Source organism: Suricata suricatta, chromosome 16 (genome assembly GCF_006229205.1).
Source record: "Suricata suricatta isolate VVHF042 chromosome 16, meerkat_22Aug2017_6uvM2_HiC, whole genome shotgun sequence".
NCBI lineage: Eukaryota > Metazoa > Chordata > Mammalia > Carnivora > Herpestidae > Suricata > Suricata suricatta.
This window is the reverse complement of record NC_043715.1, coordinates 1-26,139: the sequence shown is the minus strand read 5'-3', so window position 1 is coordinate 26,139 and position 26,139 is coordinate 1. Positions and strand designations below refer to the sequence as shown.

Below are 26,139 nucleotides of genomic sequence, written 5' to 3'. Positions count from 1 at the left end.
TGAAGGGTTTTAGCTGGTCTTCCCTGATTGGGTGTTACAAGGGTGGTCCCTCTTGCTTTGGGCAGTGTGTGCCCTTCTATTGTCTAATGATTAGAGTCAGTTTGGTTCAGACCTGCGTCCTTACAGTCCAATGGTGGAAGGAAACCGATTCAGAGACCACACTGCCCAGAATTCAGAAGACATTCAGTTAGTGCTGAGCTTAATAAGTTAATATTTCAAATAGCCTTTCTATACCCAGTGTCCAACAAGATTATTAATGCTGGATCTTTGTATTCTCTGAATTTAAAATTCTGCCACAGTTCTTCCCCAGAACACTCTCTTCTGTCAATGAAAGGATTGCGTCTTCCTAAGCCTTGCCTGTTCTTCACTTTTGCCCCAGGTCATCCCGTTTGAAATCCTTCCCTTCTATCTTCACATGCTGGGCCTTTGAAGTCAACACAGAGATTGCCTCTGACAAATGAGAAGCCTCTCTTTCTGGAAGTCCACAGGATGCTTTCTGCAGCACACTTACATATTGGAACCTACCACACCTAAGAGCATGGAGTTAAGGGTTTGATACACACCTGGGTGGCTCAGTCCATAGAGTGTCTGACTTTGGCTCAGGTCATGATCTCATGGTTTGTGGGTTCGAGTTCTGTGTTGGGCTAGGTGCTATCAGTGCTTGGGATTCTCTGCCTCCCTCTCTGCCTCTCCTCTACTTGTGTGCACTTTCTCTCTCTTTCTCTCTCTCAAAAATAAATATATTTTTTTTAAGAGTCTGGTACACACCTAGGTTAGCTTCCTTTTCTGCCACTGGCTGATTAAGTGATCTCAGGCAAAACTCTTAATTTCTTTAGGCTTCAGATTCTCCACCCATAACATGGACATTAATATAGCACCAACCTCAAGGAGTTCCTCCAAGGACTTAGTAAAATAACTGCAAAGCACTTCACAGTGAGGCATTTAGTAGCATTCACTTAAATATTAATTCTCGAGGGCACCTGACTGGCTTAGGTGGTGGAGAATGCGACTTTTGAACTTGGGGTTATGAATTTGAGCCCCATGTTGGGTGTAGAGATTCCTTAAAAAAAGAAAACCTCTAAAAATAAATAAATAAGTAAAGGTTAGTTCTCATTATGATTATGCAATCTGATATTGGTTTGTAATTTTAAGATCTGGCCTCATACATTGCAGACTTTTTATGTTTAAGAATATGTTGGGGCTCCTGGGTGGCTCAGTCGGTTGAGCATCTGACTTCAGCTCAGTTCATAATCTTGCAGTTTATGGGTTTGAACCCCATGTCAGGTTCTGTCCGGGGCACTCAGAGCCTGGAGCCTGCTTCAGATTCTGTGTCCCCCTCCCCCCCACACACATGCTCTGTGTCTCTCAAAAAATGAATGAACATTAAAAGAAAAGAAAAGAAAAGAATGTATTATCTCCCCTGATGAAATTTAAGCATCTCAAGGGCATGGGTGAGTTCATCTTCTATATCTGTATCAGTTAGCGTCTGGTGGGTCACAAAACGCCCCAAAGCTTAGTGGTTTATATAATACTCCATACTTAGTGTATGCTTCGATTTTAGCTTGCTCCACAATCACCTGGAGGGTTTTTTTCCCCCCCCTCAGGAAAAGGTGACTCGGCTCTACTCCCAGGGTATTTGATCCAGTAGTTCTAAGGTAGGTCTGAAATTCTGCACCTCGAACAGGTGTCCGGGTGATGCTGATGCTGCTGGGCTGGGAAATATACACTTTGAGAGACTCTGCTCACCATCACGTGGTTGGCATTTGAGGCTGGGTTCGCCCTGGCAGTTCTTCTGTTCTCACCTGTGCTCCCCTCATGCATCCACGGTCAGCCGCTGGTCAGCCACACTGCTGTTTCTGGGGGGTGGCTGACTGCCAGCAGAAGTGGCTGGCATGAGGAGCGCATAGCTCTCTCCTAGATGCAAGAGGCAGGGCCTTAGACTCCACCTCCTGATGGGGGAAGAGCAGTCACGTTAGGAAGGGGTGTGGCTAGTGAGAAAGCCTGCCAAACCACAGCTCAGTCTAATCCCTACCTGCTGTGCGGGAAACCCTCACTGGATGAGTAAATGTTTCTCCTAGCAACTGAATTTAAAACTTTTGCAAAAGCTATTTGTTTATTTGTGCCCTGCAGCCTGGCAGAGCCTGCCCTGGGGACTGCTGCAAAGCCCTGGATTTCCTAGGTACTGGCTGTGTGATCTTGACCTTGAGCCTTGGGGTTTTCATGAATAAAATGGAGATTATAAATCTCACCCCTCAGAGTTGTCATTTGAGAAGGAGGACAGTTTAACCTCTCTACACCTCCATTTCCTCATCTGCAGCATTCCCATCTCACAGGGCATTGGGGAGCATTTCAATGGGATAATGTGTGCAGAGTTCTTTGCTGAAGTGACCATGATTATTCCTACTTGGATCCCATCGCTTCACATGGCGTGTTAACACTCAGTAAATGTTGGGTGCAACATAGCATCCTGGCTATGGGAATCCCAGCTTCTGTTCAATTTGTTGCCAAAGGAGATGCCTAAAGCACTCCAGGTGAAAACCTCCAGGTCCATGGATGCTGCCTTAGGAGCTCTTGGAAAACCTGCTCCTGCAAGCAGCCTCCAGCAGTCTCGCCCGATAACCTCTGGGTCCCCCTGTTCCTGTCTGTGGGACACCTCTGCCCATTTCTCAATCATCCAGCCACAGAGCCATGGCCAACACCTGCAAAGTGAAAATAGGTCACCTTGAGAGTTCAGATTTTAGAGACAGGCCAGGTGCAAGAGAAAGGAAGGAAGTGGGTGAAGCCCTTAGTCACCTCCTGGCTGTGACAGTTTCTCAGACTTGACTTCTTTTTGATGACCTTGGCAGTTTTGAGAAGTCCTGGTCAGGTATTTTATAGAATGTCTGTCTTTTGAGATGGGTCTGGGGGAGAAAGATCACACAGGTGTAAAGTGCTGTTTTCGTCACCATCATCAAGATACATTAAGGGGTGCATGCAATAAAACTGACTTTTTCACACCTGTTGATGTTGGGCCAGTCTCTCCACTGTAAAGTTACTCTTGGAAAGAAGTCCCTATGCATAGCTCACACCTATGGGTGGGGAGTTATGTTCCACCTCCTTGAGGTTGGAATAACCAAGTAAATGATTTGTTATTCTCTATGGGAGATCCATCTCTTTTCCCCAAACTTACATATTTATTTACTTATTTAATTGTTTAACATTTATTTATTTATGTGAGAGAGACAGAGCGTGAGTGGGGGAAGGGCAGACAGAGAGGGAAACACAGAATCTGAAGAAGGTTCCAAGCTCTGAGCTGTCAGCTCAGAGCCTGATGTGGGGCTTGAGCTCACAAATTGTGAGATCACGAGCGACCTGAGCCGAAACCAGATGCCTAACTGACTGAGCCACCCAGGCGCCCCTTACATATTTATTTATATTAATATGGACTCGTGGATTTATTTCTTATACTTTGGGTTATAATTCAGCAGTAGTTGTAGCTCAAATTTTTAAGCTTTGGCTATGGGGAGCTCTTTCAGTTGATCCCTGTGTCCTTCTGACACCTGCCCCCCCATGTGTGCTCACCATTATTGTGAGTTTTTGAGCACTTCCTTACTTTCTGGCCCAACAAGATGCTCCAGGCTCATTTTGTATATTTCCTGCCCCAGCCCTACAGTCCATCATTTCTCCAAGGATCTATATTTACTTTTACTGAAGAGTGGTATTAGAAACCAAGATCTGGACACTAGGTGTGCTCATTGTTAGTATGTGCCCTTGTTTCAACGCTGGGAAAAACATATCTATATACTAACTTATGTCTGTACGCCCTCTATAAATGTTTCTGTGTGTCCTCATCTGTTTTTGACATCTGATATTAAGGTAAACTTGAGTTCTTATTGATGTCTCCACCTCCAGTCCACTGCCACATGGTTCATTCTAGCTTCCTCCCCTTCCCACACATTTTTTTTTGCAGTTTTTATTGAACTATACAATCCACATACCATATAGTTTACCCTTTTAAAGTATGAATTCAGTGGTTTTTTTAATGTCTATTTATTTTTGAGAGAGAGAGACAGACAGAGAGAGAGAGACAGAGCACGAATGGGGGTTGGGTGGGGGTGGGCACAGAGAGGGAGACACAGGCAGGGTACAGCCTCCCAGCCATCAGCATAGAACCTGATGTGGGGCTTAAACTTATGAGCTGTGAGATGATTACCAGAGCCAAAGTTGGATGCTTCACCAACTGAGAGACACAGGTGCCCACTTTTAAGAACCATGTTAATTATGCATTTTCTAGCAATATATAAAGTTACTTATTATTTTCATTTTCTTCCAAACATGACAATAGCTTTTATGTGCTTTAATGATCCATTGATCTTCCCATCTTGACATTCTTGAGTTTTAGTTTCACTTTCACATGAAAAGGTCATTTTTCAAGGGAAATCAGTAATTAAATTTACCAAAATATTTTTATCAATGTTTGCTCATCACAATTTTTTCACATCTCTTCCCTTTGTTGCTGAGACAGATCTAATAATTCTTTCAGTAAAGGTTTGGAAGTGGCAAACTCTTAGTCTTCATATGCCTCAGCATCTATTTCTATTTCTTTTGCCCTGCAACTTGAATGATGGTTCAGTTGGATATAACATTTGAGGTTCATAGTTGCTTCTGTTCTGATTGGGTGTTACAAGGGTGGTCCCTCCTGCCTTGGGCAACGTGTGCCCTTTTATTGTCTAATAATTCTGAGAAGCCAAAATCAGACCTGCATCCTTACACTAGATCCATGGATCTTTACAAGCCCCAGACCAGTGGTGTGCTGGAGACAGCTCCTCCTGCCCAGCTCATGAAAACCAATGACTAAATGTTAAGGAACTTTGTGAGCTCGTTGTCAAACACCAATTATTAAAAAATTAAATTCTAAGAACTCACCAAGCAATAACTTATGTTGACAGGCAAAGGTAACAAATACTCAAAACTGACTATTTTCTAATTACCTTGCTACATGTTGCTCTTACGAGGTCACAAGGTTGCTCACTGCTTTTGTATCTGTGTGGTGGGGGCTCCATAGAATGTTGTGCTCCCTGCATCTCTTTCCACGTCTGGGCACAGTGACATCATGCTGGTAATTTGAAATCAGCCACCATGAGAGCGTTCATCCCACAGAAATGAGTAAACACTACAAATCAGTTCTCTGTTATTTTCTGGAGCACTTGTTAAAGACACCTGCACACCACTGCCCAGGCCCCAGACAGTGACGGTTTTCTGCAGCCTCCTTCCAGAAACAGAGGCCCTCATGCCACCCCTACTCCAAACAGGGGCGGGAATTTATTTGCTCATCTCATAGAAACTGTGTTCAGTCTCTGTTACTCTCCAGGAGCTTCACTCACACCAACACTGCAACCCCGCTCATTACTCTGCCTTTCTGTCTTGTTTCTGATCCACAGAGCTCTTTATTTTGATGCTGAGGTGACTTGTGACCTTTGGTTTTCTTTTTTTTATATTTTATCCACCATGGCTCTTGAGTGTGGGGTGGAGAAAGTACATTAAATGTTGAGCATGCCATGCTTCTTGATTAGAACTCCAGGAACATTATTCTTTGTAGACATTTAGCTTGCATCCTTTGGCTGTTGATACAGGCCTCAGGATATTTCCTTCTACTTACTGTATCTTTCCCAAATCCATTCGCTTTATCTTCCTTCTCTCTTTTTGTTCCCTGGCACTTTCTTACAGCGGTTATGACAAACACTGTTAATAGTATGTTATTCGATGAATTATTCCCTGGAAGGATTCTGGGTTACATATGTCACATATATGCCACATATGCTGCCTTCTCATTTCTTAGGCACTGAGTAATATTATGCATTTAATTTAATAACACTCTGTATTGTTCCCAGAAGGAAACAGGGGAGCCCCCCAAGTTCCCTACATGGAAATCCTTTGCCCTCTAATGTCTTGTTCCCTCCTACACAGGTGTCACAACTGTGGTCTCAGGACACTACCACAGGAATGCCCGGGGCACCTGCCAGAACCTGAGCATGGTGGTGTCATCTCCCATCGGTTGGCATGACACCCACGGGCTCTGAGTCATTGTGGTCACCGCTGAGAAAATCGCTCACTGGTACTACTAGCTGGGATGAGCTGAGCGAGTTAAGGATACAAGATGACCTCATGGGCCTGATGAAGGGAACGTGATGGCTGCTGGCGGTCTGCTTCTGTTTCATTCTGCTGGATTTTTTGCTTTGCCAGAAGCAGCAGCTGCGCACCCTGCTCTTGGTTGAAATATAAAAGTATTCCAGGCCCATCTGTGGATTTATGTCCCTCTGTATAAATCAGAGAGCTGGGTCCTCTCCTCCAATTTGAAATTATATTCACAGTAGAGCTGCCCTCCCTTTCAGAAATAGAGGAGTTGGGGGAGCTTGAAAATAAAAGAATAAATGATACTAGCATCTCTCTGCATGGGTGCCTGAGTCAATTCTCCAAGTCTCTAAGCTGTGCTCATGAATTAGTGTCTCTCGATAGCATATGATAAATGTCTACCTGTCAACCTCCATCCCACCTGGATACCTCTGCGAGGTCTTTGAAAATTCCGTGAGCAGACCGCATCTGATCATATTCAGTTGGGGTCACGACTCCAAAAGTGCTAGGCAAAACGCGGGTCATCTGTCTGTCCTGACAAAGCACATGACTGTATTCCATTAGACCTGTGTAGGCTTGTTTTGACAAGGACTTGGGTAGACCACATTGGCTACTAAATTTGGAGACTTTTTGCATTGTTGATGAAGCAGTCGGTACAAATCAAAGTTGAACTTGCCTTCTGCGTGATGAGAAAATTCTCCTTGGCACATGAACTGTCCATCTATAAAAACCTCATTGCAGAGACTAGAATGCTCTGGGTGCATTCACAGTGTGGTGACTCTGCAGACTGGTGTTCTCTTGGGATGGGAATGGCCCTCTGCTCAGGAGACTCATCACTGTGTCTACTCTGACAGACCAAGTGGGAATTGCTGCAGAGTGCTTGAAGGAAGTAAAGCAGGAACTCTGGGGGGGCAAGAATGGAGCTTTCAGCCCCGTCATGTACATTGGCATCAGCTTTGAGGAAATGCACCAGTGTCCCTCGACAAAGGAGCACAGGTGGTTTGAAATCAGTGTGATTTTTATGCCATCGCCTTTGCTGCTGCTTCTCTGCAGCCTCTGACCAAGGCATGATCTTGTCCATTGGCCTGGTGGTCTGGAAGCCTGGGCACTCAGTCTTGCCAGGAATATTTCACAGTGCCATGAAGTAGCATGCCAGCATACCCATACAGATGAGCTGCAAAGTCCATTAAATCACAAGACTTTCTTGTTACAAAGTTTTAGTCAAAGTGGCAAAACCATGAAAAATTAAACAGGAAGAATTTGGATATGTAAATTCACTAGGAACAAAAGGTGAGAAGTTAATTATATCACAGATTGGCGATGCACCATGGTTCATTGCTATGTGGCACAAGAAAAGTAGAATTTTTCAAAATTAGAATGCTCTTGTTTTAGCACTTTTCTGCACTTTTGTTTTGTGTTCCATTTTTCTTTACAACAGGTATGGATTGCAGAGTTCAAAAACAGGGGTTCAGTAAAAGGTATACCTTTTTATTTTATTTTATTTTGGGGAGGATATGAATTAAATTAAAAGTAATGGAAATAAATCTTCTAAGTATCCTTCCCCAAAAACCTAATGCATAAAAGAATTGATTCAAAATGCAGTAAAGATATGCTGAGAATAGGGAACCCTCGGAAATGCTAGTCACTTTTTAAGTAACCAGCAATATTCTCTAATGGTGGTTTATTCAGAAGAAGTTAGGAAATGATTTTGTAGATATGTGTGTCTCATTCTAATAAGAGATAATTATGAATGCATTCACTTATGATTACCTTTTCTTTAAAAGGAAAAACTCATTACAAAATAAGTGCCTCATACTATAGAAAACAATAAAATAATCCTTGATCATAAGTGCTAAGGTTTTGAATGTTTTTTATGTGCTAAGTACATTTGAAGTGCTTTGGCTCAGAGAGGTGGGGTATCGATCACACAGCTCACCAGGGGGCAGGGAAGGGTTCAGATGCAAGCAGTCTGACAGCCCAGGCCGTGCTCCTTAACACCATCCCCTCTCTGTTAGAAAAAGGGTTTTTCACGGGTGAGAGGTTTGCAGCAGCTCAGCCTGTGGCAATACGACACTACTTAGCACCTTTGACCACCTTTACTGGACAGCAACCCAGTGTTAGCTGGAAGCCATGAGGCTTAACATCAGCTTTGCAGCACCCTTCTCTTGACTGTACCAAGTCCAGGATGGCAAAGCATGTCCAGATTGCTCCAGGCAAAGAATTTTCCTCGGAGGTGAGTGGAAAACTGAAGTGAACCATTATGGGTTATAGGCCACAGCTCTGCCCACAACAGTGAACGCTTCCTGGGATGACGCTCACCGTTCGCTCGCGGTCCCCGCCCCCAGGAGGAGGAAGCCGGGCCTCTTTCAAGGCCAGCAGTGCCACCCCACCACGCCCCTTCCAATGCATCGTTTTCGTTTTCGTTGAGAGTGCAAATAGGGGGCTGCTAACAGGAGAAGGTTATTCAAGGAGACCTAAAATGAGGTTCTCAAGTCTCCAGCGGGCTTGTGGATGGGTTGGGAAGATATCTAATTGCATTCACCTTTTACAATAAATAAATGTATCTCTAGAACTCAGTCCTGCTTCCCCTGAGGTTAGAGAACAGCAGGGAAAGGTCTATAGGAAACTGTGGAACCGAGCAAGCAGAACGTTTCATACTACCTTGTGCTTTTCAGCATCGCACGGTTATCAGGCCCTGAAAGAAAGTGTGAAGGCCAACCCTAGTTTTAAGCCTGAATAGTAAGGCTAGGACCATTTCACTTATGTACTGCAAAAGATACCAAGTTACATATAACTGTGGAAACTATATATACACATGATACTGTTTAATATTGTAATCTGTCTTCTCATGGAAATCTGTTGAGACTATGTAGCAAAAACATCATTTGCGTTTATTTGAACTCTTACTACTATTCCCCAAGTAGCTTTGTGCAGTCATGAAATTAAGTAGCAATATTGTATTGAGTTGGAAGGAAAAGGAAGATCTAGCAATAAATCATCAAGGCATGTTCTATTAAAAGCGTTCACATAACCTTAGAACTTTGGGTTCCACGTGCAAGAGATAGTACTTGACAGGTAATATTGATTTTTTAAAAAACTACATGAAATACTGTCATGTCATTGAAAAGCTCTTAGCGATATATATATACTCTTTTCTTGGAAAAATAATGACTTAAACATCTTTCTAGAAAAGGTTTTACTGACTAAATTATCTTTTTCCTTCCATAGATTTTTATTTCCATTATTTCTTTACCATTAGTGATTATATACACATACACACATATATACAGATTGGATGTTTCCTTTAATTTTTAAAAAATGTTTATTTATTTTTGAGTGAGACAGAGCACAAACAAGTGGGGGAGGGACAGAGAGAGAGAGGGAGACAGAATCTGAAGTAGGCTACAGGCTCAGGGCTGTTAGCACAGAGCCTGATGCGGGGCTCAAACCCACAGTCTGTGAGATCATGACCTGAGCTGAAGTCAGATGCTTAACTGATTGAGCCAACCATGTGCCCTCAGGATGTTTCCTTTAGGTGAATCCTAAGGGACCCATGTAGATTAAAAACAAAAACTAAAACTAAAACAAACCCTATGTAAATAAAGTTGATTGAACAAAATAATCACAAGTTACCTTTCATTATTGTGTTTTGATACTTGTCTTTTTTTAATGTTTATTTTTGAGAGAGAGAGAGAGAGAGACAGAGAGGCAGAAAAACAATGTGAGTTGGGAAGGGGCAGAGAGAGAGGGTGAGAGAGAGTCTGAAGCAGGCTCCAGGCTCTGAGCTGTCAGTACAGAGCCTGATGCAGGGCCAGAACACATGAAACATGAGATCATGACCTGAGTCAAAGTCGGACACTTGACTGATTGAGCCACCCAGGCTCCCCATCTAATACTTTAAAACACATCCACAGAAGGTTTTAGTCGAGTTGCTGATGCCTTAGAGGCAACTCCTAGTGTCCCTACATGCCAAATTGGCACATTCCTATCAAGAGTGTCCAGCACCCTCCGTGGTGTGGTCTCCATCTCACACTCACAGATATTTATGTCACCTCCAGTCATCTGCTCTTACTGCCAATGCTGCAATGTGCTCCCGAGATCATCTGCCTGTCTATGTGCAGAATATCCACAGGAAACCAATTCTTGGTCATGGAAACACTGGCCAATGGCTACGTGTAGTTTTCATTGCAACAGATCCTGCCTAGAAGGGCGTCAGCTCACTCTTCCACCCAATGTGTGAGTCTTCGGGGCGGGTGCCACTTCACTCATTTCCTGATCATGTGCGTCCATCTGGTGTCATTGGGATTCCATAGACCCTCCCTCAGCCCGTGCTGTGCCTTCACCTCTAGGTAGATCCTCTCTTAGAACACAAGTTATCAACCAGGAATATGGAGATAGCTGGTCTTCAGAAGATGTTTAAAAATCATTTGGATAAAATAACTACTATCTGCTCATACAAGTGATGGAAATGACCATCTCATGGTGAAGGGAAATATTTATAACATAATAAATATTAAATAACAAATACAGAAGGCAAAGATGATTCTCAAATTCATAAACTACATCAGCATCCCTGTGAACAGTTAAAATTACATGTCAGGGCCTTAGTCACTTGAGCATCTGACTGGCTCAGGTAAAGATCTCAGAATCATGGGTTCAAGCACCACACTGAGCTTTGTGCTGACATCCTCTGTCTCCCTCTCTCTCTGTCCCCCCTCCAAAAAAACCCCACAGATGCTGACTCAGTGAACTTGGGGTAGAGCAAGGACAAAGATCTGTACTTAGAGCAAGCTCACCAAGAGATGCCATGTACCCCTGAAATGTTACATATTCACTGCAATCTCAGACATAGATCAGAGAACAAAAAATGAGGGATTCCTACAAGAGTGAATCATGCTTATCTGGGTACAGTGAATCTGAGAGAAATTTCTTCTCTTTCTTTGCTGTGTTTCCCAGATTTTCCTACTCAGAAACTTTGATGTTGAGAAAACAAAGGGTCCTCTAAAAATCTAGGCCAACCCTCCCTCCTCTCCTCTCTCCTTTCTTCCTTCCTGTTTCAGCCCTGATTGAAGGAGGCAAGAGAAGCTTGGTTACAACGCAGGATCGTGGACTAAAGGCAGCTTAGGTGGGGCTGCCTTGGCTGAATGGGGCCCGGTGCTGGAGGTTAAGACTCCACCCTGGGGCCTGATAGGTACACAGCAAGTCTGCATGAGGTTATCCTATCAGTCCTTCTGGCTGAAAGCCAAGCTTATCCCATCCTTCCCAGCAGGCCCTTTCCTGATCTTCCGCAGGCCTAGCAGGACGTACCTGGAAGCTGAAGAGGTGAGTGGCATTTTTCTTCTGTTTTCTGTGGGCCTCTCATGAGTGTCCTTGTCCGTGGTGACCCAGCCTCACACCAGGTCTCCGAGGCTGACCCAGCTCTGGGGAGTTCCCTTGCTGCTGGAGTTTGTGGAGCGGAGGGGGTTAGTTGAGAGAAGCTGGGTGGGGGCTGGGCTGTTTTGGGGAGCAGGCAGAGAGTGGGAGCCCCAGTCTTTGTGAGAGCTGCAGGGATACACAACATGGCTAGGTGAGGAAGGAGGGCCCAGAAACCGTGGTGCTGGATGAAGTCTTAACACTGCCAGCTCCACATTCTGTGGGCTGCTCTGGAGAGGCAGGACTGAGGCGTGTGTCTGGAAACTGCTGTTTCAGGAAAAGCCGGCCCCTTCACCTCTCGACCCACGAGAAGCAGACCTATGTGTCCCAGCTCTGGTGGCACCTGAGTCCCCCTCTAGCTCACCTCGTGGAAGTGGGGTGTCCTCTTCAGCAGATCTTCAGAAAAGTGGCCTGCTGGGACGTCTGCCTGGAAGGAATCTGAAGGACTGGGTCTCCACCAGCATGCGGAAGCCCCGTGGGGGGAAAGAGAGGGGCCTTGGGCAGGAAACTGGGTAGGAACTGTAGGAATGAAAAATTTCAGGGGGCTGCTGCGGGCAGGCACTGTGTAGGAATGAAAAATTTCAGGCCCTAGAGTGACCATGGAACTAAAGTCGTTTTTCAAGGAGAAGTTGTTTGAATCCCAGGATGTGGTTTAAGATAAGCTGAAATGCTTCCCTCCCTAAGGTGTGCAAACATCGTAAAACTTGTAGTGGACTCTGCTAATTCTGTTGTTTTGCTTATCTGACATTGCTAAATGTATGTCGTAAAACTTGTAATGGACTCTGCTGACTCTGCTGTTTTGCTTATCTGACATTGCTAGATGTATGTTGTAAAATTTATAATGGAAAGATACCTGTGAAGGAAGAAAAAAAAAAAAAGGAAAACCCTATAAGAATCCCGTTTTAATCTTCTTCGGGGCTCTTCTCCTCTACCCCTGAGTGGGATAAGAGTTGAGCCCCAATGCGTTGGTCCTTGAATAAAGCCTCATGTGTTTTGCATCAAGTGACAACTCTCGCGATTGCTTGGGGTGAGCGCCAGTACCCAGCTGACAGCGGTAGGGTCTCCTTTTGGGGTCCTTACAGAACCCATCTCCTCTTAGGTGAGGCAGAGAAAGGGCTTCCTGTCTGTCTGCCAACATGGAAAAGTACCAGCGGCCCACTCCGGCTGGTCCAGGGCTCCCTGAAGGGGTAGCGGCAGTCGGAAAAGATTCACGCAGTTTCTTACTTGGTCCAACGTGGCATTGTCTTATCCTCTTATCATCTCCTATCTCCTCTGTCGCCAGGTTTTGGGCCTTTATTTATAGACTGACGACATCAAAAAGTGGAATTTTTACAAATAATTCTCAGCGAGAAAGATGCTTTGAAAAGGGTGCAGAAACAGGTTTTACAGAGGCATTTCTTCAGAAGTATTCTAATTACAATGAGGTACCTTACACATCATAGGATAACAGGATATTCTCAGTGAAAAGCAGATAGCATAGAGATTTGTTTGAACTGGTAGTAAATCTTACAACTAAGAAGATAGTGGATGTTTTCAGTGAGAAGCAGATAGCAAACACATTTTATAACAATGATGCTAAAATTCAGGCAGAAAGAGGGCTAGGAGGCATTCTATTTGGCTCCCAAGAGGGAGAATACCTTCGTGATGGTTAGTAAGTAAACCTTTTGTCAACCTTGTTCTTTGATGTTGAAGGTGTAAGCCCCATAGGCGCCCTAGATGAGCCGGCCTTTGCATATGAGTTTAAGTTCTAACAACTCTTACCGACCCTCACAATGGGCATCAAATTAGCATATGTATGCGCAGTAACTTATGCCTGGCTTCCTAAGTTAGGCTTTTTATCTCCGGTCAAGGGTAAACATTATCTTTTAACCCCCTTCATTTTCAGTTCTTAAGTTTGTGAAGCTAGATAGAAGAGCCTTTCCACAAACATCTGCAGTGCTTTGTTTAACTTCCTCTTCATAGAGGTGGGAATATGCTTCCTCCCATGAGGTATCTGGGGAATATCGGTCTGATTTGGAACAACGTGAGGCCTAATCAATAGCAACAGGCTTAATTTTACATGAGCAATCAATTAACAGAAGGAGATGCCAGCTTCCGTCACCTGTGGCAGGAGCTGTGCTACGTCTACCATTTCCTTACTGTGACCGTGTCATCCAGCAAGGCCAGTGTGGCTCCCAGCAGAGAAGCGTGGGAAAAATAGAATAAAGGGTGATTTTTCATGATTGGTGGAGGCAGCTATGAAGTAACTGATCATTATAACTGGAAAATGAGGAAAAGGTTAGGGTTGCCCAGAGAGAGAACCCCCAAGATCTGCCTGTGAGGTCACGGAGAGCTTCTTGGAGGGGGTGGACAAACTAGGTCTTAGGTCTTTGGAGACAGATGTCAAGGGCCTTTACTGGCTGACAGAGCAGCTCTAGCTGAGGCGCTGGGCTGGTAGAGGTAAGAAGAACCCTCCTAGAGTGGGATCCTGGACCAGCAGTACCAGCATCATTTACAGAGCTTGTTGGAAATCTACCTCCTCAGGCCCTGTCTGGATCTGCCTCAAATACTGAGGGCGGGTTTTAATGAATTCAATATTAATAGACACTTCCGGGGATGCTTGATGCATGGAAAAGTCTGAGAAGCACCACCATTGTTACCTAGCCGCTGAAATGTCTGTGCTCCGGTAATGTCGTCTGCCTGTCTAGCAGGTGGAGATGCTTCAGGGCCTTAAGTTTATGCAATTTGGTGGGTCTCTTTAGGAAATCCTTGAAACTAGGGGCACGTGGGTGGCTCAGTCAATAAAGCATCCCAACTTTTGATTTCATCTCAGGTCATGATCTCATAGTTCACGAGGGTGAGTCCCGCATCAGTGTGAAGCCTGCTTGGGATTCTCTCCTCTCTACCTCTCCCCTGCTCATTTGTGTCCTCTCTCAAATAAACTTAAAACATTATTGGAACTAGACCTATAATCAGTTACTGGGTCTTGAAGGGGCCCTTGCAAGAGAGGGAGGCATCCTCAGCTTTGTGTGAAGTTTGCCTACAGACCTTCAGCCCTCCATGTTGTTAGCTGGAAGCAGCAAGTATAGGACCATTCATCCCTTGCCCTCCATGTTGTTAGCCGGAAGCAGCAAGTATAGGACCATTCATCCCATGCCCTTCGCTGGGTGGGCCCATGGCTTTGCCCAAATGCAGAGATTCCGCATGGTGCATGTGGATGCCTGGGAAGGGGACCTGCTGCTCACTTACCACAGGCAGTGGTTCTCCCCGAGTAGTTTATGTCTAGCTTTTCAAGCCCAGCTGGCTGTGCCCCACTCCTGGTCTCAGCTCGAGTCTGGTGCTAGGCTGCTTCAGTGTGCTCCTTTATCGAGGGCACCCCTCAACCTTGGAGGTGGTTGCTATGTTACCCCCACAAACACGCACATACTGCATCCATGAGCACCGAGGTTCAGCAGAATCAAAGGAGCCACCTAAGCCCACAACGAGGTTCAGCTCTAGTGAGAAAGACCTTCTGACAGCTTCCCATGCAACAGCTTATGGTCTCCAGTTTATTCATTGAGAGTAGGTGGGCAGGGTGCCCACGTCAGTACCTGAAGCCCCACCCAGAGGATAGCACCTGCTCTGGGTTGGGCAGGCTACCGCCTTCACTAAGTGTCAGGTGCAAACATTTTTTTGTATTAGCAGGAGCAATGCCAAGTCTGACTGGCACACTTCTGGGAATGTGCCACCAAAGCACCATGGCTGTTAAAACTCACAGAATTGGCTGGGGTCTGGTGGGTCTGCTGGCCTCCCGAGCCACTGTGGTTGTGAGCACACTTACAGCAGAGCTTTGTGGCTGAGAAAGGTCACCATTTGAAGAATGCCATGTGATCCCAGCAAGGGCACAGAGGACGCCTGGGGTCACCTAGAGGCAGAGGGCCCCAGCCCAGCTGTCAGAATCTTTTTTTCTTAGGTTCTGTGAGCTCCTCTGACTCCCAGGCTTTGGGGCTGAGAGAACATCCCATCTCCAGAGATCTGCTCACTCTCCTGGTGGATCTCCCTGCTTCCCCTGATGCCCCCTGGTCCTTTCCCTGGTGGCAGCTTGGAGACCTCCTTGAAGTAGCGAGGTAATATGGTTCCCAGCTAAATTGTCAATTGGCAGCCAGTTGTGCTGCAAATGAAATCTGCCATAGCCAGAGGACCTGTGGATTCTGCACTTCTTCCTACCTGTCCAGGGTCTGCTTCTTCCAACTCCCCTGGTCCAGCCACACCGTGCTTCCTGCAGCTCTACAAACATGTGCATGTTCCTACCTCCGGGCATTTGTACCCACTGTACACCCTACCTTGCCTGTCTTTATGCCAGATCTCCTGACTGGTGGGCATTCAGATTGCAGCTCCTCAGAGAAACTCCACACGTCCTCTTGGTAAAGTCTATCAGATTGTGATAAGAGGGCTTAATGCAACCAAAAAAATGACTGTATGTGGACTTAGCTGCCAGCTTTCTTCCCACTCAATGGTAAGTGTCAATGAGGGAAGGAGTTGTTTAATGCCTGTTTCTCTGACACTTCCTAGTGCTCAACGAACACTTTTGCCATAAATGTCTCTTTCATGGCTGTTGGTAAACCTTGATGTTGTCTTTCACTTCTCCCTCTCTCGTTCCACTTCGAATTCTCCTGCAGAAATCCTGGTAGCTATTTCTTCTATGAGCATTGGGAATTCAATTATAGTCACCTTGGTTGAAGACACCACTTTGTCCGAACTACTCAATAGCCTAAACTGGGCTCCTTCTGCTTGCTCTCTGCACTCGAGTCTCCAACAAGCTCTGACCATGCCTGGGACTGGGTCATCCTCTGCTAGGGGGCTGTCCTGTGTATCACAGGACCTGGGGCAGCCTCTCCAGCCTCACAGAAGCTGGTATCCTCTCTGGACATTGTCTGATGTCCCCTGTGGGGAGGGTCTCATTGCCCTTGGCTAAACAGTCCTCCCACCAGAAAGCCCATCAGAGCATCTGTTCAAGACTCTCCAGAGACTTACAGTAGCATCCCAAGCTTGTATCTGACTTCATTTTCACACTCATTCACTCTTGTTTGCCCCTTGATGATTCACAAACCTTCCAAGTATCCACTGGAATGTCCTCCTCTGGCTGTCCCTGGGTCCAGAGCTCACCATTCCTCTTCAGCCTTCTGCTGTTCCCTCTCTGGAAAGGCTTTCCTTGAAGGTTCCATCTCCACTAGCTCCCCTGGTTCCATGGTGTGAAACCCGTGAAAGTGGACTGTGGCCAGGGTCTGATAAACCACAGGCCCAGGGCCAGACTCCTAGTCTTCCAGCCTCTCCCAAACTTCAGGCTCTGTGAGCCTGGATTTTGCTCAGATGTTTGTAAAGCTGCACTATGCCTGGCTCATTAACAAACAGGACCTGCCATCATCCTCGTCTGTCTGATCTCCACTCCATCTTCCCATGACTGACCATTCCCTTCCCTGGCAAGACCTGGTCAGTCTGTTAAAATCTCCCTGCTCTTGTTTCTCATGTATGTCATGCTGCAGCTTTGTGTAGTACTTGATCCTATCTAACCATCAGCATGTGTTTGGCTCGCCTGTAGCAATTCCCTCTCATCTCCGTGGCTTGGCATATGACAGCCTAGCTCTTGCTCCATGTGGGGAGGCTTAGCAGACCTCCATGTGGTGGCTTGGGATCCAGGCTGGTTCTACCAGTCTGTACCTGACTTCCAAGGAGAGTGTGTGTTGTGCCCAACTCCTGAGTTGTCTCTGCCTGGAGAGGACCCCCCTCGGTGCCACTGAGGGCTTACAGCCTGGACCCAGTGTCCCTGCCCCAGCCACCTGAATTTGGAGAGGTTGGGGATATCAGGCAGGGGGGTGGTCCTGGAAATCTGACATCCATAAAACACTTGAAACAGTCCCCACCTGGGGAGCTCAACCCCCTGGGACTGTGTATCATGTTTGCCCTACTCCTTTCTGGGTCCTGAGTGCCTCATCAGTGCTGGACCCCCAGGTGGCTGGAAACAAATGCTTGTCTGGAGAAAAACCCTCCCACTTTGGGAGGTGCTTCTGTACCCCGACTCTGCCATTGACTTTGTCAACTTGGATGGGTCTCTTCACCTTTTGCACCTTAGTTTTCTGTGGATATGGGTAGGGGCACCTAACTTGAAGACTCGTCAAGAGACTCTGATGTGAAATCCACATGAATGCTTAGCAGAGCGAGTGCAGTGTGGGTGCCCGATATCCCACCCCCAATGTGCTGGCTTTTGAAATGGCTCATCACGTGTAGAATACATAGAAAACCTATGTGAATGCTTTTGTCTGACAAAGTATAGGTGTTATTCGGCCATGACTGTAGACCCCTGAGATTAGTATCTGATTATCTCAGAGGTGGGGACTTAAGTATGGGGACCCCCGCGCCCCCTACCCTGGTAGTCTTGCAGGAACACAGCACCAGTCACCTGGGGGAGAGCATGGGACACACATGCTACACTGAAATCCTAGCCCTCCCACTTGCTCTTTGCCCTTGGGCAAGTCTCTTCTCTGCCAAATGGCTGAAATGGACTTCCCTAGTTCACAAGCTGCTGTGAGTATTGCTGTGCAGAGCGCTTGGCACTGTGCACAGCACGTAGTAGGTTCTTAGGTGGTAATTTTCTTCTTTGTTTGGGCCTAATACTATTCTGGAAAGAAGCAGTGCCCCAGAGGGCCTCCCAGTGTCTCCAATCCTGCTTGGAGAGTTGGGAGCCCCTGTTGGTGACTGGGGAAGGGAGCTTGAATGCACAACAGGGAACTGCCTAGGAAGGGAATGGGGGCCATTAGCTTTGGTTCCAATAGCAGGTGGCTCCACTAGTAGTAAGGATTTTCTAGCAGGATCTGAACATGTTGCTTTCCTGAGTCAGTTTCCTGTCTGTAAACTGGAGGGGTGTGGACTGATGATGAATAGAAAGTATTTGGTACTGTGGGCCGCTCAATAGATGGAACCTACCAGTTTGTATTCTTATTCTCCTTCTTGCCATTGTTTCCTGCTTGTAGCATGAGAACTGAAGATGTGCCCACCAACTAAGGACTGGGCTGGGGGACCTCTAGAACATGGTCCCAGCAAGAAGAGGAACAGAGCAGCATGATGGGATGGATCTGTCCACGGAGTGGAAGGTACATTTGGGGGAGGGCAGGAGAGGGAATATTGCTATATTGATGGTGATCAGAATCTCTGTGTAGAGTTTCACGAGGCTGAATGAAGAGCTACCTTTTCCTATGGCCGGGACAGGAAGCTAGTTGGGCAGATTTCCTACAGAAGGGTATCCTCTAGTAAGGTATCCCCAGTGATGCGTGGCTTTCAGGCACTTGAAATGTGGCTGGTGGGACCGAGGGATGGTTAGAATTTTAGTTAATCTTGAATTAATTTTTTTTTTTTGCAGTTTTATACCTTTATTTCACAATCAGCAATTAGTTCTCATCCACATTAGCGGGCTGTAGATTTTTGAAAGTGGTGACAGGTACATAGGTAACTAACGTACAGAGCTTGTTTGGTGAATCTTCATCCTCGTTACGTTTTTCTGGGCAACCGCACACGGATACGGTATGGAACATTCCTTATTCCTTTGGCCCAGACAGCTTTGTTGAGCCTGGTGTCAATGCGCACATCTTGGGTTCCCATCTCCTTCATAGCAAATTTCCGGATCTCTTTGAGTGCTCGAGGGGCGTGCTTCCTGAATCCCACTCCATGGATGCGCTTGTGAATGTTGATGGTGTATTCTCTGTTCACTACCTCGTTGATGGCAGAATGGCCCTTCTTCTTCTCGGCACCCTTCTTTGCGGGAGCCATTTTGCCCGGCCCGGGTTGGAAAGGAAGAGCACGAGGTATTGTGGGAGAGGGAAAGCCAATTTTGAATTAATTTTTAATCCTGATTCTCAGTCTAGGTATTGGAAGACTTAAATATGTTTGGAACAAAATGCGTATGTGAATCTTTTTCTACAGAATATCTTAGGAAACCCAAAACCTTTCCAACAAAAGGTTCACATCTGGATTGAGAGATGCTGTAAGTCTAAAATACCAAATTGCAAAGAAGTAGTAGTCTTCCAAAAAGGGGGAGGAACGTAAGAATCTTCATTTCATAGTGAGCAAAATAACACTTTTGGTATATTGGGTAAAGATATTAAAATTTCAGTTTTTTATTTTTGCTTTTAACATGGATCCCAGAAAGTGTTAAATCCCATATCTGGCTGGCAGGTATCTCCTGGAATGGTATTACCATAGGAGTCTGTCCTGCTTGATTTTGGGGCAGTATTAAGTATACTGGTATTTTGACTTTGGCCAACAGTGTGGCCAAAAAAAGTATCTAATTGGTTCTTTCCTAGATTTTTCACTTTCCATTTTTTTCGAGTTTATTGGCTTAGAATTCTGGCAACTATTTTTCTGTTAGAGAAGTTGTTTTTCACATTGGTTTGTGGAAGGCCTTTCTGTACTGTATGTGTTGTCTGTGGCTTTTGAGGTTTGTCAGCCTTATTTTATCTCTATTACTTGATGTAAAGAAGATACTGCTTGGATTTGGATCTTTTTACGATTTCATTTTTAGTGTTTGATTATTTCATTGGGGCTGTTAGAATATGTTCTGAGGTATGGAACTCCTGGGAAATTTTAGGGGCAAAACCTGTGTAAACTCTGTCTTTAATTACTCAGTGGATATGCACAATATCCTGGTGTGTGTTTGGGAGAGAGTCAACTATTCTGTGTGTTGAGCTTTTTTAATAGCTTTCAGAGAATATCTGCTTATATTGTGTCTGACTCAAAGTGACCAGAAAGGAGACAGGCTGGCCCGGAATCCCTTTCTATGTATCTAGTAATGATAGACTCGGCGATATAAATGGCTCACCCAGAGATCACTTATTTAGAAGTGGGATTGGGACTTGAATATGGGATTCTGATTTTTGTAACCAGAGACCTGCTGTGTCACTGGGGACCAGAAGAAATGACACCTTCTTACATCATGACCTTGAAAAAGAAGGATGTTTTACTCCTGACTTTGCTTTACTGGACTTAAGCAGACCCAACCTCCTGCATCTCCGAGTTCACTTCCTTGCCCCCATGCCGTGCCCCTTCTCTGAGGACACAAGCAGATACTATTTTTTTTTAAGCAGATACTATTTTTAAAATCTAATGTGTTGTCAAGTTAGCTAGCATACAGAGTAGAATCCTATGATTCATTGCCTACATACAACACCCAGTGTTCATCCTAACAAGTGGCCTCCTCAATGCCTATTGCCCACTTTCCCCTCACCCCCATTCCTCCCATCAAGCCACGGTTTGTTCTCTGTATTTAAGAGTGTCTTTTGGTTCGTCTCTCTCTCTCTCTTTTGCAAACTATTTTTCCCCTTCCCTTCCCTCCTGGTCTTCTGTTAAGTTCTTCCAATTCCACACAGGCGTGAAAACATGCGATCTGTATTTCTCTGACTTCTTTCACTTAGCGCAATACCTTCCAGCTCCATCCACGTTATTGCGAATGACAAGACTTCATCCTTGCTGAATTGTATTCCATTGTATATATAAAACAGTTCTTTATCTACTCATCAATTGATGAACATTTGGGCTTTTCCCAGAATTTTGGCTATTTTGAGAGCACTTCTTTAAACAGTGGGGTACAGGTGCCCCTGTGAATCAGCACCCCTGTATCATTTGGATAAATTCTGAGTGGGTCAGCAGATATTTCTGAAGATCTCTGTCAGGATATTAAATCTCCTGGACAAATGTGAGCTCTTAATTCTTTTTGACAATTACATTCTTTACACCCTGGATATTCTAAAGTTCTCTCTGAACCAGTCCTCTCTGACCACTAGCCACCATCCACCCCTTTACCCTTGTCTGTCCCTGGTTAAGGGTATGCCTTTCCAGACATCTTCCCGTGGGCAAAAATCCACAGGACCTGTTGTCAACAGTACCATCCTGAATGTATTGTTCAATGCTTTTCACCACTTACATCTAAGGTATACCGGTAGACCAGTCTGCTTAATTTCCTTCTTTGCAACTGATGTGTTGTAGATGATGGTACAGATACACCAGGGGCCTACTCAGGTGTAGGGTTGCCATGGGCCTTAGGAGTAGGTGCATGGTTAGGGTTTGGTGTAGGGTTCAGGTTAGGGTTAGATTGAGATTCTAGGAATTCCCAGCAATGGATCCTTCAGTAGTGCAATGGTCCACCCAGAGAGCTTAGTTAAATGCGCCTAGGAAAGATCTGGCTAGGCTTAGCATTCGGGTTCCTGTGTCTGCCTCCTCTTCGGTCTAGTATACAAGGGTGCCTTTGGAGTCACAACATGGTGCTCAATCCTTGCTGTGGGAAATAGCATTGTGACAGTGATGTGCCACAGCCAATCACCATACACCATCCCAGGTCCCAGTCTATAAGTGTTCTAAGAGTGAAGACTGGAGCCCCATGGTGACAGAGCTTTGGCTAGGGGAGTTTCTGTCCAGGGGAGTGACCAGTGCACAATCAACACCTGTCCCATAGTCTCCATGGAGAACTGAACTGAGTGCCCATGCACGGGTCTGGCTCAGATGTGGGGTTTCTGTGGGCCTTAGGGGTAGTGCTAGGATTAGGGTTAGGTGTATGGTTGGGATTAGGGTTAGAACCCTAGACCCTCCAGGAAAGGTTCCATCAGCAGTGCAGTGTTCTACATATAGGGCTGAATTGAGGGTGCATGGGAAGGTGCCAGCCAGGCTTAGTGTTTGGGTTCAAGGGCTGGCTGTATGGTTAGGTTTAGGGTTAGTTTAAGAAACCAGGAAGCTCCAGGAATGGATCCCTCAGCAGTGGAGTTGTCCAGCCAGAGGACTGAGTTGAAAGCACCTGGAAAAGTGCTGGCCAGGCTTACCAATCGCATTCAAGACCTGACCAACTCTTTGAGTTAGGGTTTATTAGTCCCTCTGGTACCCCCACGTGCAGCGCCAGATAGGCAGCGAAATGGCATTGTGACATTCCATTTTCCACGCCGAGTCACCCTGAACCAGTTCTTGGTCCCAGGTCTGTGCTTTCCTTAGGACAGGAACTTGGGACCCCATGGGAACAGATCCTTGGGTAGCTTTACAGTTTCATCCAGGGGAGTTGCAGGGCAGAAGCAACACTAATCCTGTGTTCTCACTAGAGGCCTGAAGTGAGGGCCCATGCGTGGGGTAGCTCAGGTATAGGTTTTCAGAGAGCCTTAGGGGTGGTTCTAGGGTTAATGTTAGTTGTAGGGTTGAGGTTAGGGTTAGAGTAAGTTCCTAGGATGCTCCAGGAACAGATCCGCTATCAGTGCAATGGGTACCCATGGACTGAGTTGAGGGCAGATGGAAAGATGCCGGCCAGACTTAGCATTTGGTTTCAAGGGCCAACTTCCTCTTAGGTCTAGTCTACAGAGGTGCCATCAGAGCACTAAAGTGCTACTCAATCCTTGCTGTGGCAATGGCCTTGTGATGTCCCTTGTGCCACAGCCAGTCACCATGCACCATCCTGGGCACCCAGTCCGCAGTGTCCTAAAACAGTAGTTGCAGCCCCATGGCAACAGAACTTTGAATAGGGGAGTTTCCGTCCAGAGGAGTGGGTAGGGCTCAGACAACACCAGTCCCATGATCTCCCTGGTGGGCTCTAGTGAGTGTCCATATGAGGGGATGACTCAGGTGTAGGGTTGTGGTGTGCCTTAGGGGTAGGGCTTGGATTTGGGTAAGGTGTAGAGTTGGGTTAGGGTTTGAGTAAGATCCCAGGACTCTCCAGCAACAGAGGTGCCAGCAGTACAGTGTTCAACCCATAGGGCTTAGTTGAGGGTGCATGGGAAGGTGCCACCCTGCTTAGCATTTGGGTTCAAAGACTGTCCTCTTCTTTGGGCTAGGGTACAGGGAGTCTCTGGTGCCCACACTGACAGCTGTATCTGTGCTGTGGAAATGGCATTGTGACGTTCTAGTTTCCATGGCAAATCACCATCCTCTCATTCTGGGCCCCAGGCAGATGCTTTTCACAGACCCAGGGCTCAGGCCCTCATGGGACAGAGCCTTGGCTAGGGTTAGGGTTCAATCCAGGAGAGTCACCAGGGCAGAAGTGACACCCGTTCCGTGATCTTCCAGGAGGGCTGTAGTGAGTGCCCATGTGAGGGGTTGACTCAGATGTAGGATTGTACTTTGTCTTAGGGGTAGGGCTTAGGGTTAGGGTTACATGAAGAGTTTGGGTTAGGGTTAGGTTAGGTTAGGAAACCAGGAAGCTCCAGGAATGGATCCCTCAGCAGTGCAGTGATCGACCCAGAGGGCTGAGTTGAACATGCCCAAGAAAGTGCCAGCAAGGGTTATCCTTCACGTTCAAGGTCCGACCTCCTCTTTGAGCTAGGATACATGAGGCCCTCTGGAACTCTTACATGCATCTCTAAGTGGGCAGCGGAAATGGCATTGTGACATTCTATCTTCCATGCCAAGTCACCCTGAACCAGTTCTAGGTCCCAGGTCTGTGCTTCTCTCAGAAACAGGACTTTGGGACCCATGGGAACAGAGCCTTGGGTAGCATTAGGGTTTCATCTATGGGAGTCGTCTGGGCAGAAGTGACACCAATTCCATGTTCTTCCTGGAGGCCTGAATTGAGGGCCCATGTGCAGAGTAGCTCAGGTATATGTTTAGAGAGAGCCTTAGGGGTAGGTCAAGGGTCAATGTTAGCTATAGGGTTGAGGTTAGGGTTAGAGGATGTTCCAGGAACAGATCCACCATCAACGCAGTGGGTACCAAGAGGGCTGAGTCGAGGGCACATGGAAAGGGCCAGCCAGGCTTAGCATTTGGATTCCAGGGAAGACCTCCTCTTAGGTCTAGTGTACAGGTTTGCCTTCCGAGCACTAACATGCTGCTCATTCCATGCTGTGGCAATGGCCTTGTGCCGTTCCATGTCCCACAGCCAATCTCCATGCACCATCATGGGCTCCCAGTCCACTGTGTTCTGAAACACAGTACTTGGAGACACATGGCCACAGAGCTTTCATTAGGGGAGTTTCCGTCCAGGGGAGTGGGTAGGCTCAGTCGACATGAGTCCCATGATCTCCATGGTGGGGCGAAGTTAGTGCCCATGTGATGGGACGAGTCAGGTGTAGGGTTGCGGTGTGCCTTAGGGGTAGGTCTAGGATTAGTGTTAGGTGTAGCATTGGGTTAGGCTTCGAATAAGATCCCAGGACATTCCAGGAACAGATGCACCAGCAGTGCAGTGTTCAACCCATAGGACTGAGTTGAGGGCATATGAAAAGGTGCCATCCAGGCATAGCGTTTGGGTTCAAAGGCTGTCCTCTTATTTGGGCTAGGGTACAGGGGGTCTCCAGCGCCCACACTGGCAGCTACATCTGTGGTATTGTGATGTTCCGTTTTCTATGGTGAGTCACCATGCACTGCATCTCAGCCCTGGGTCTGTGCTTTTCACAGACCCAGGGCTCAGTGCCCAATGAAGACAGCCGTGGCTAGGGTTAGGGTTCTGTTCATGGGAGTCACCAGGGGCAGAATCGACACCAGTTCCATGATCTCCCAGGAGTGCCATAGTGAGTGTCCAAGTGAGGGATCAACTCAGAAGTAGGTTTGCAGTGTATCTTAGCCGTAAAGTTAGGGTTAGGAATATATGTAGGATTGGGAAGGTCCAAGAATGGATCCTTCAGCAGTGCTTTGGTTCATCCAAAGGGCTGAAGAGAAAGTGCTTGGGAAATTTTCAGACAGGCTTAGCCTTCGGGTTCAGGAGATGACCTCTTTACGCTAGTGTACACGAGTAACTCTTGAACCCCCACGTGGAGCTCCATCTGGGCAGCAGAAAAGGCATTGTGATGTCTCATCTTCCACGGCCACAATTCGGTGCTTTTCTAAGACCCAGGACTTGGTGCCCCATGGGAACAGAGCCTTGGATAGAGTTCGGGTTTCATCTAGGGGAGTCACCAAAGGCTGAAACAACCCCAGTCCTGTGATCTTGCTAGACGGCTGAAGTAAGGGCCTATGCACAGGGATAGCTCAGGTATGGTTTTGAAGAGAGCCTTAGGGTAGGTCTGGGGTTAATGTTAGCCTTAGGGTTGAGGTTAGGGTCAGAATAAATTCCCAGGATGATCCGGGGCCAGATCCTCCATCAGTGCAGTGGGCATGCAGAAGCCTGATTTGAGGGTGCATGGGAAGGTGTCAGCCAGGCTTAACATTTGGTTCCAAAGGCCGGCTTCCTCTTTGGTCTAGTATAAACATGTGCCTCTGGAGCCCCAACATGCAGCTCAGTTCATGCTGTGGAAATGGCATTGTGACATTCCATGTGCCACAGCCAATCACAATGTCCCATCCTGGGCATCCGGTCCATAGTGTTCTAAGACTCAGGACTTGGAGCCCATGGCAACAGAACATTGGTTAGAGTAGTTTCTGCCCAGGTGAATGGCCAGGGTACAGTCGATCCCAGACCCGTAGTCTCCATGGAGGGATGAAGTGAGGGTCCATGCATGGGGTCGGTTCAGGTGTAGGGTTGCCGTGGGTCTTAGGGGTAGGGCTAGGATTAGGGTCAGGAATAGAGTTGGGGTTAAGGGTAGATTGAGAACCCGGGAGGCTCCAGGAATGGATCCTTCAGCAGTGCAGTGGTCCACCCAGAGGGCTGAGGTGAAAGCGCATGGGAAAGTGCTACCGAGTCTTACCATTGGGTTCAAAGGCGGATCTCCT

At 46.6% G+C, this 26,139-nt stretch overlaps 2 long non-coding RNA genes and 1 pseudogene across 2 annotated transcripts in view; 2 read left to right on the top strand and 1 right to left on the bottom strand.

The window, feature by feature from the left end:
- LOC115280197 overlaps positions 1–7,960 on the top strand; it is a 47,450-nt gene extending 39,490 nt beyond the window's left edge. The window contains exon 5 of the long non-coding RNA XR_003903706.1: positions 5,947–7,960. This is a non-coding gene — a long non-coding RNA (uncharacterized LOC115280197). The remainder of the gene's footprint in view (positions 1–5,946) is intronic.
- A 3,411-nt stretch (positions 7,961–11,371) lies between these two features.
- Positions 11,372–12,525, top strand: LOC115280198. Its single transcript, XR_003903708.1, has 2 exons — positions 11,372–11,433; positions 11,800–12,525. It is a non-coding gene; the product is annotated as an uncharacterized LOC115280198 (long non-coding RNA).
- A 6,398-nt stretch (positions 12,526–18,923) lies between these two features.
- On the bottom strand, positions 18,924–19,341 carry LOC115280794 (annotated as a pseudogene).
- Positions 19,342–26,139: the final 6,798 nt, after the last annotated feature.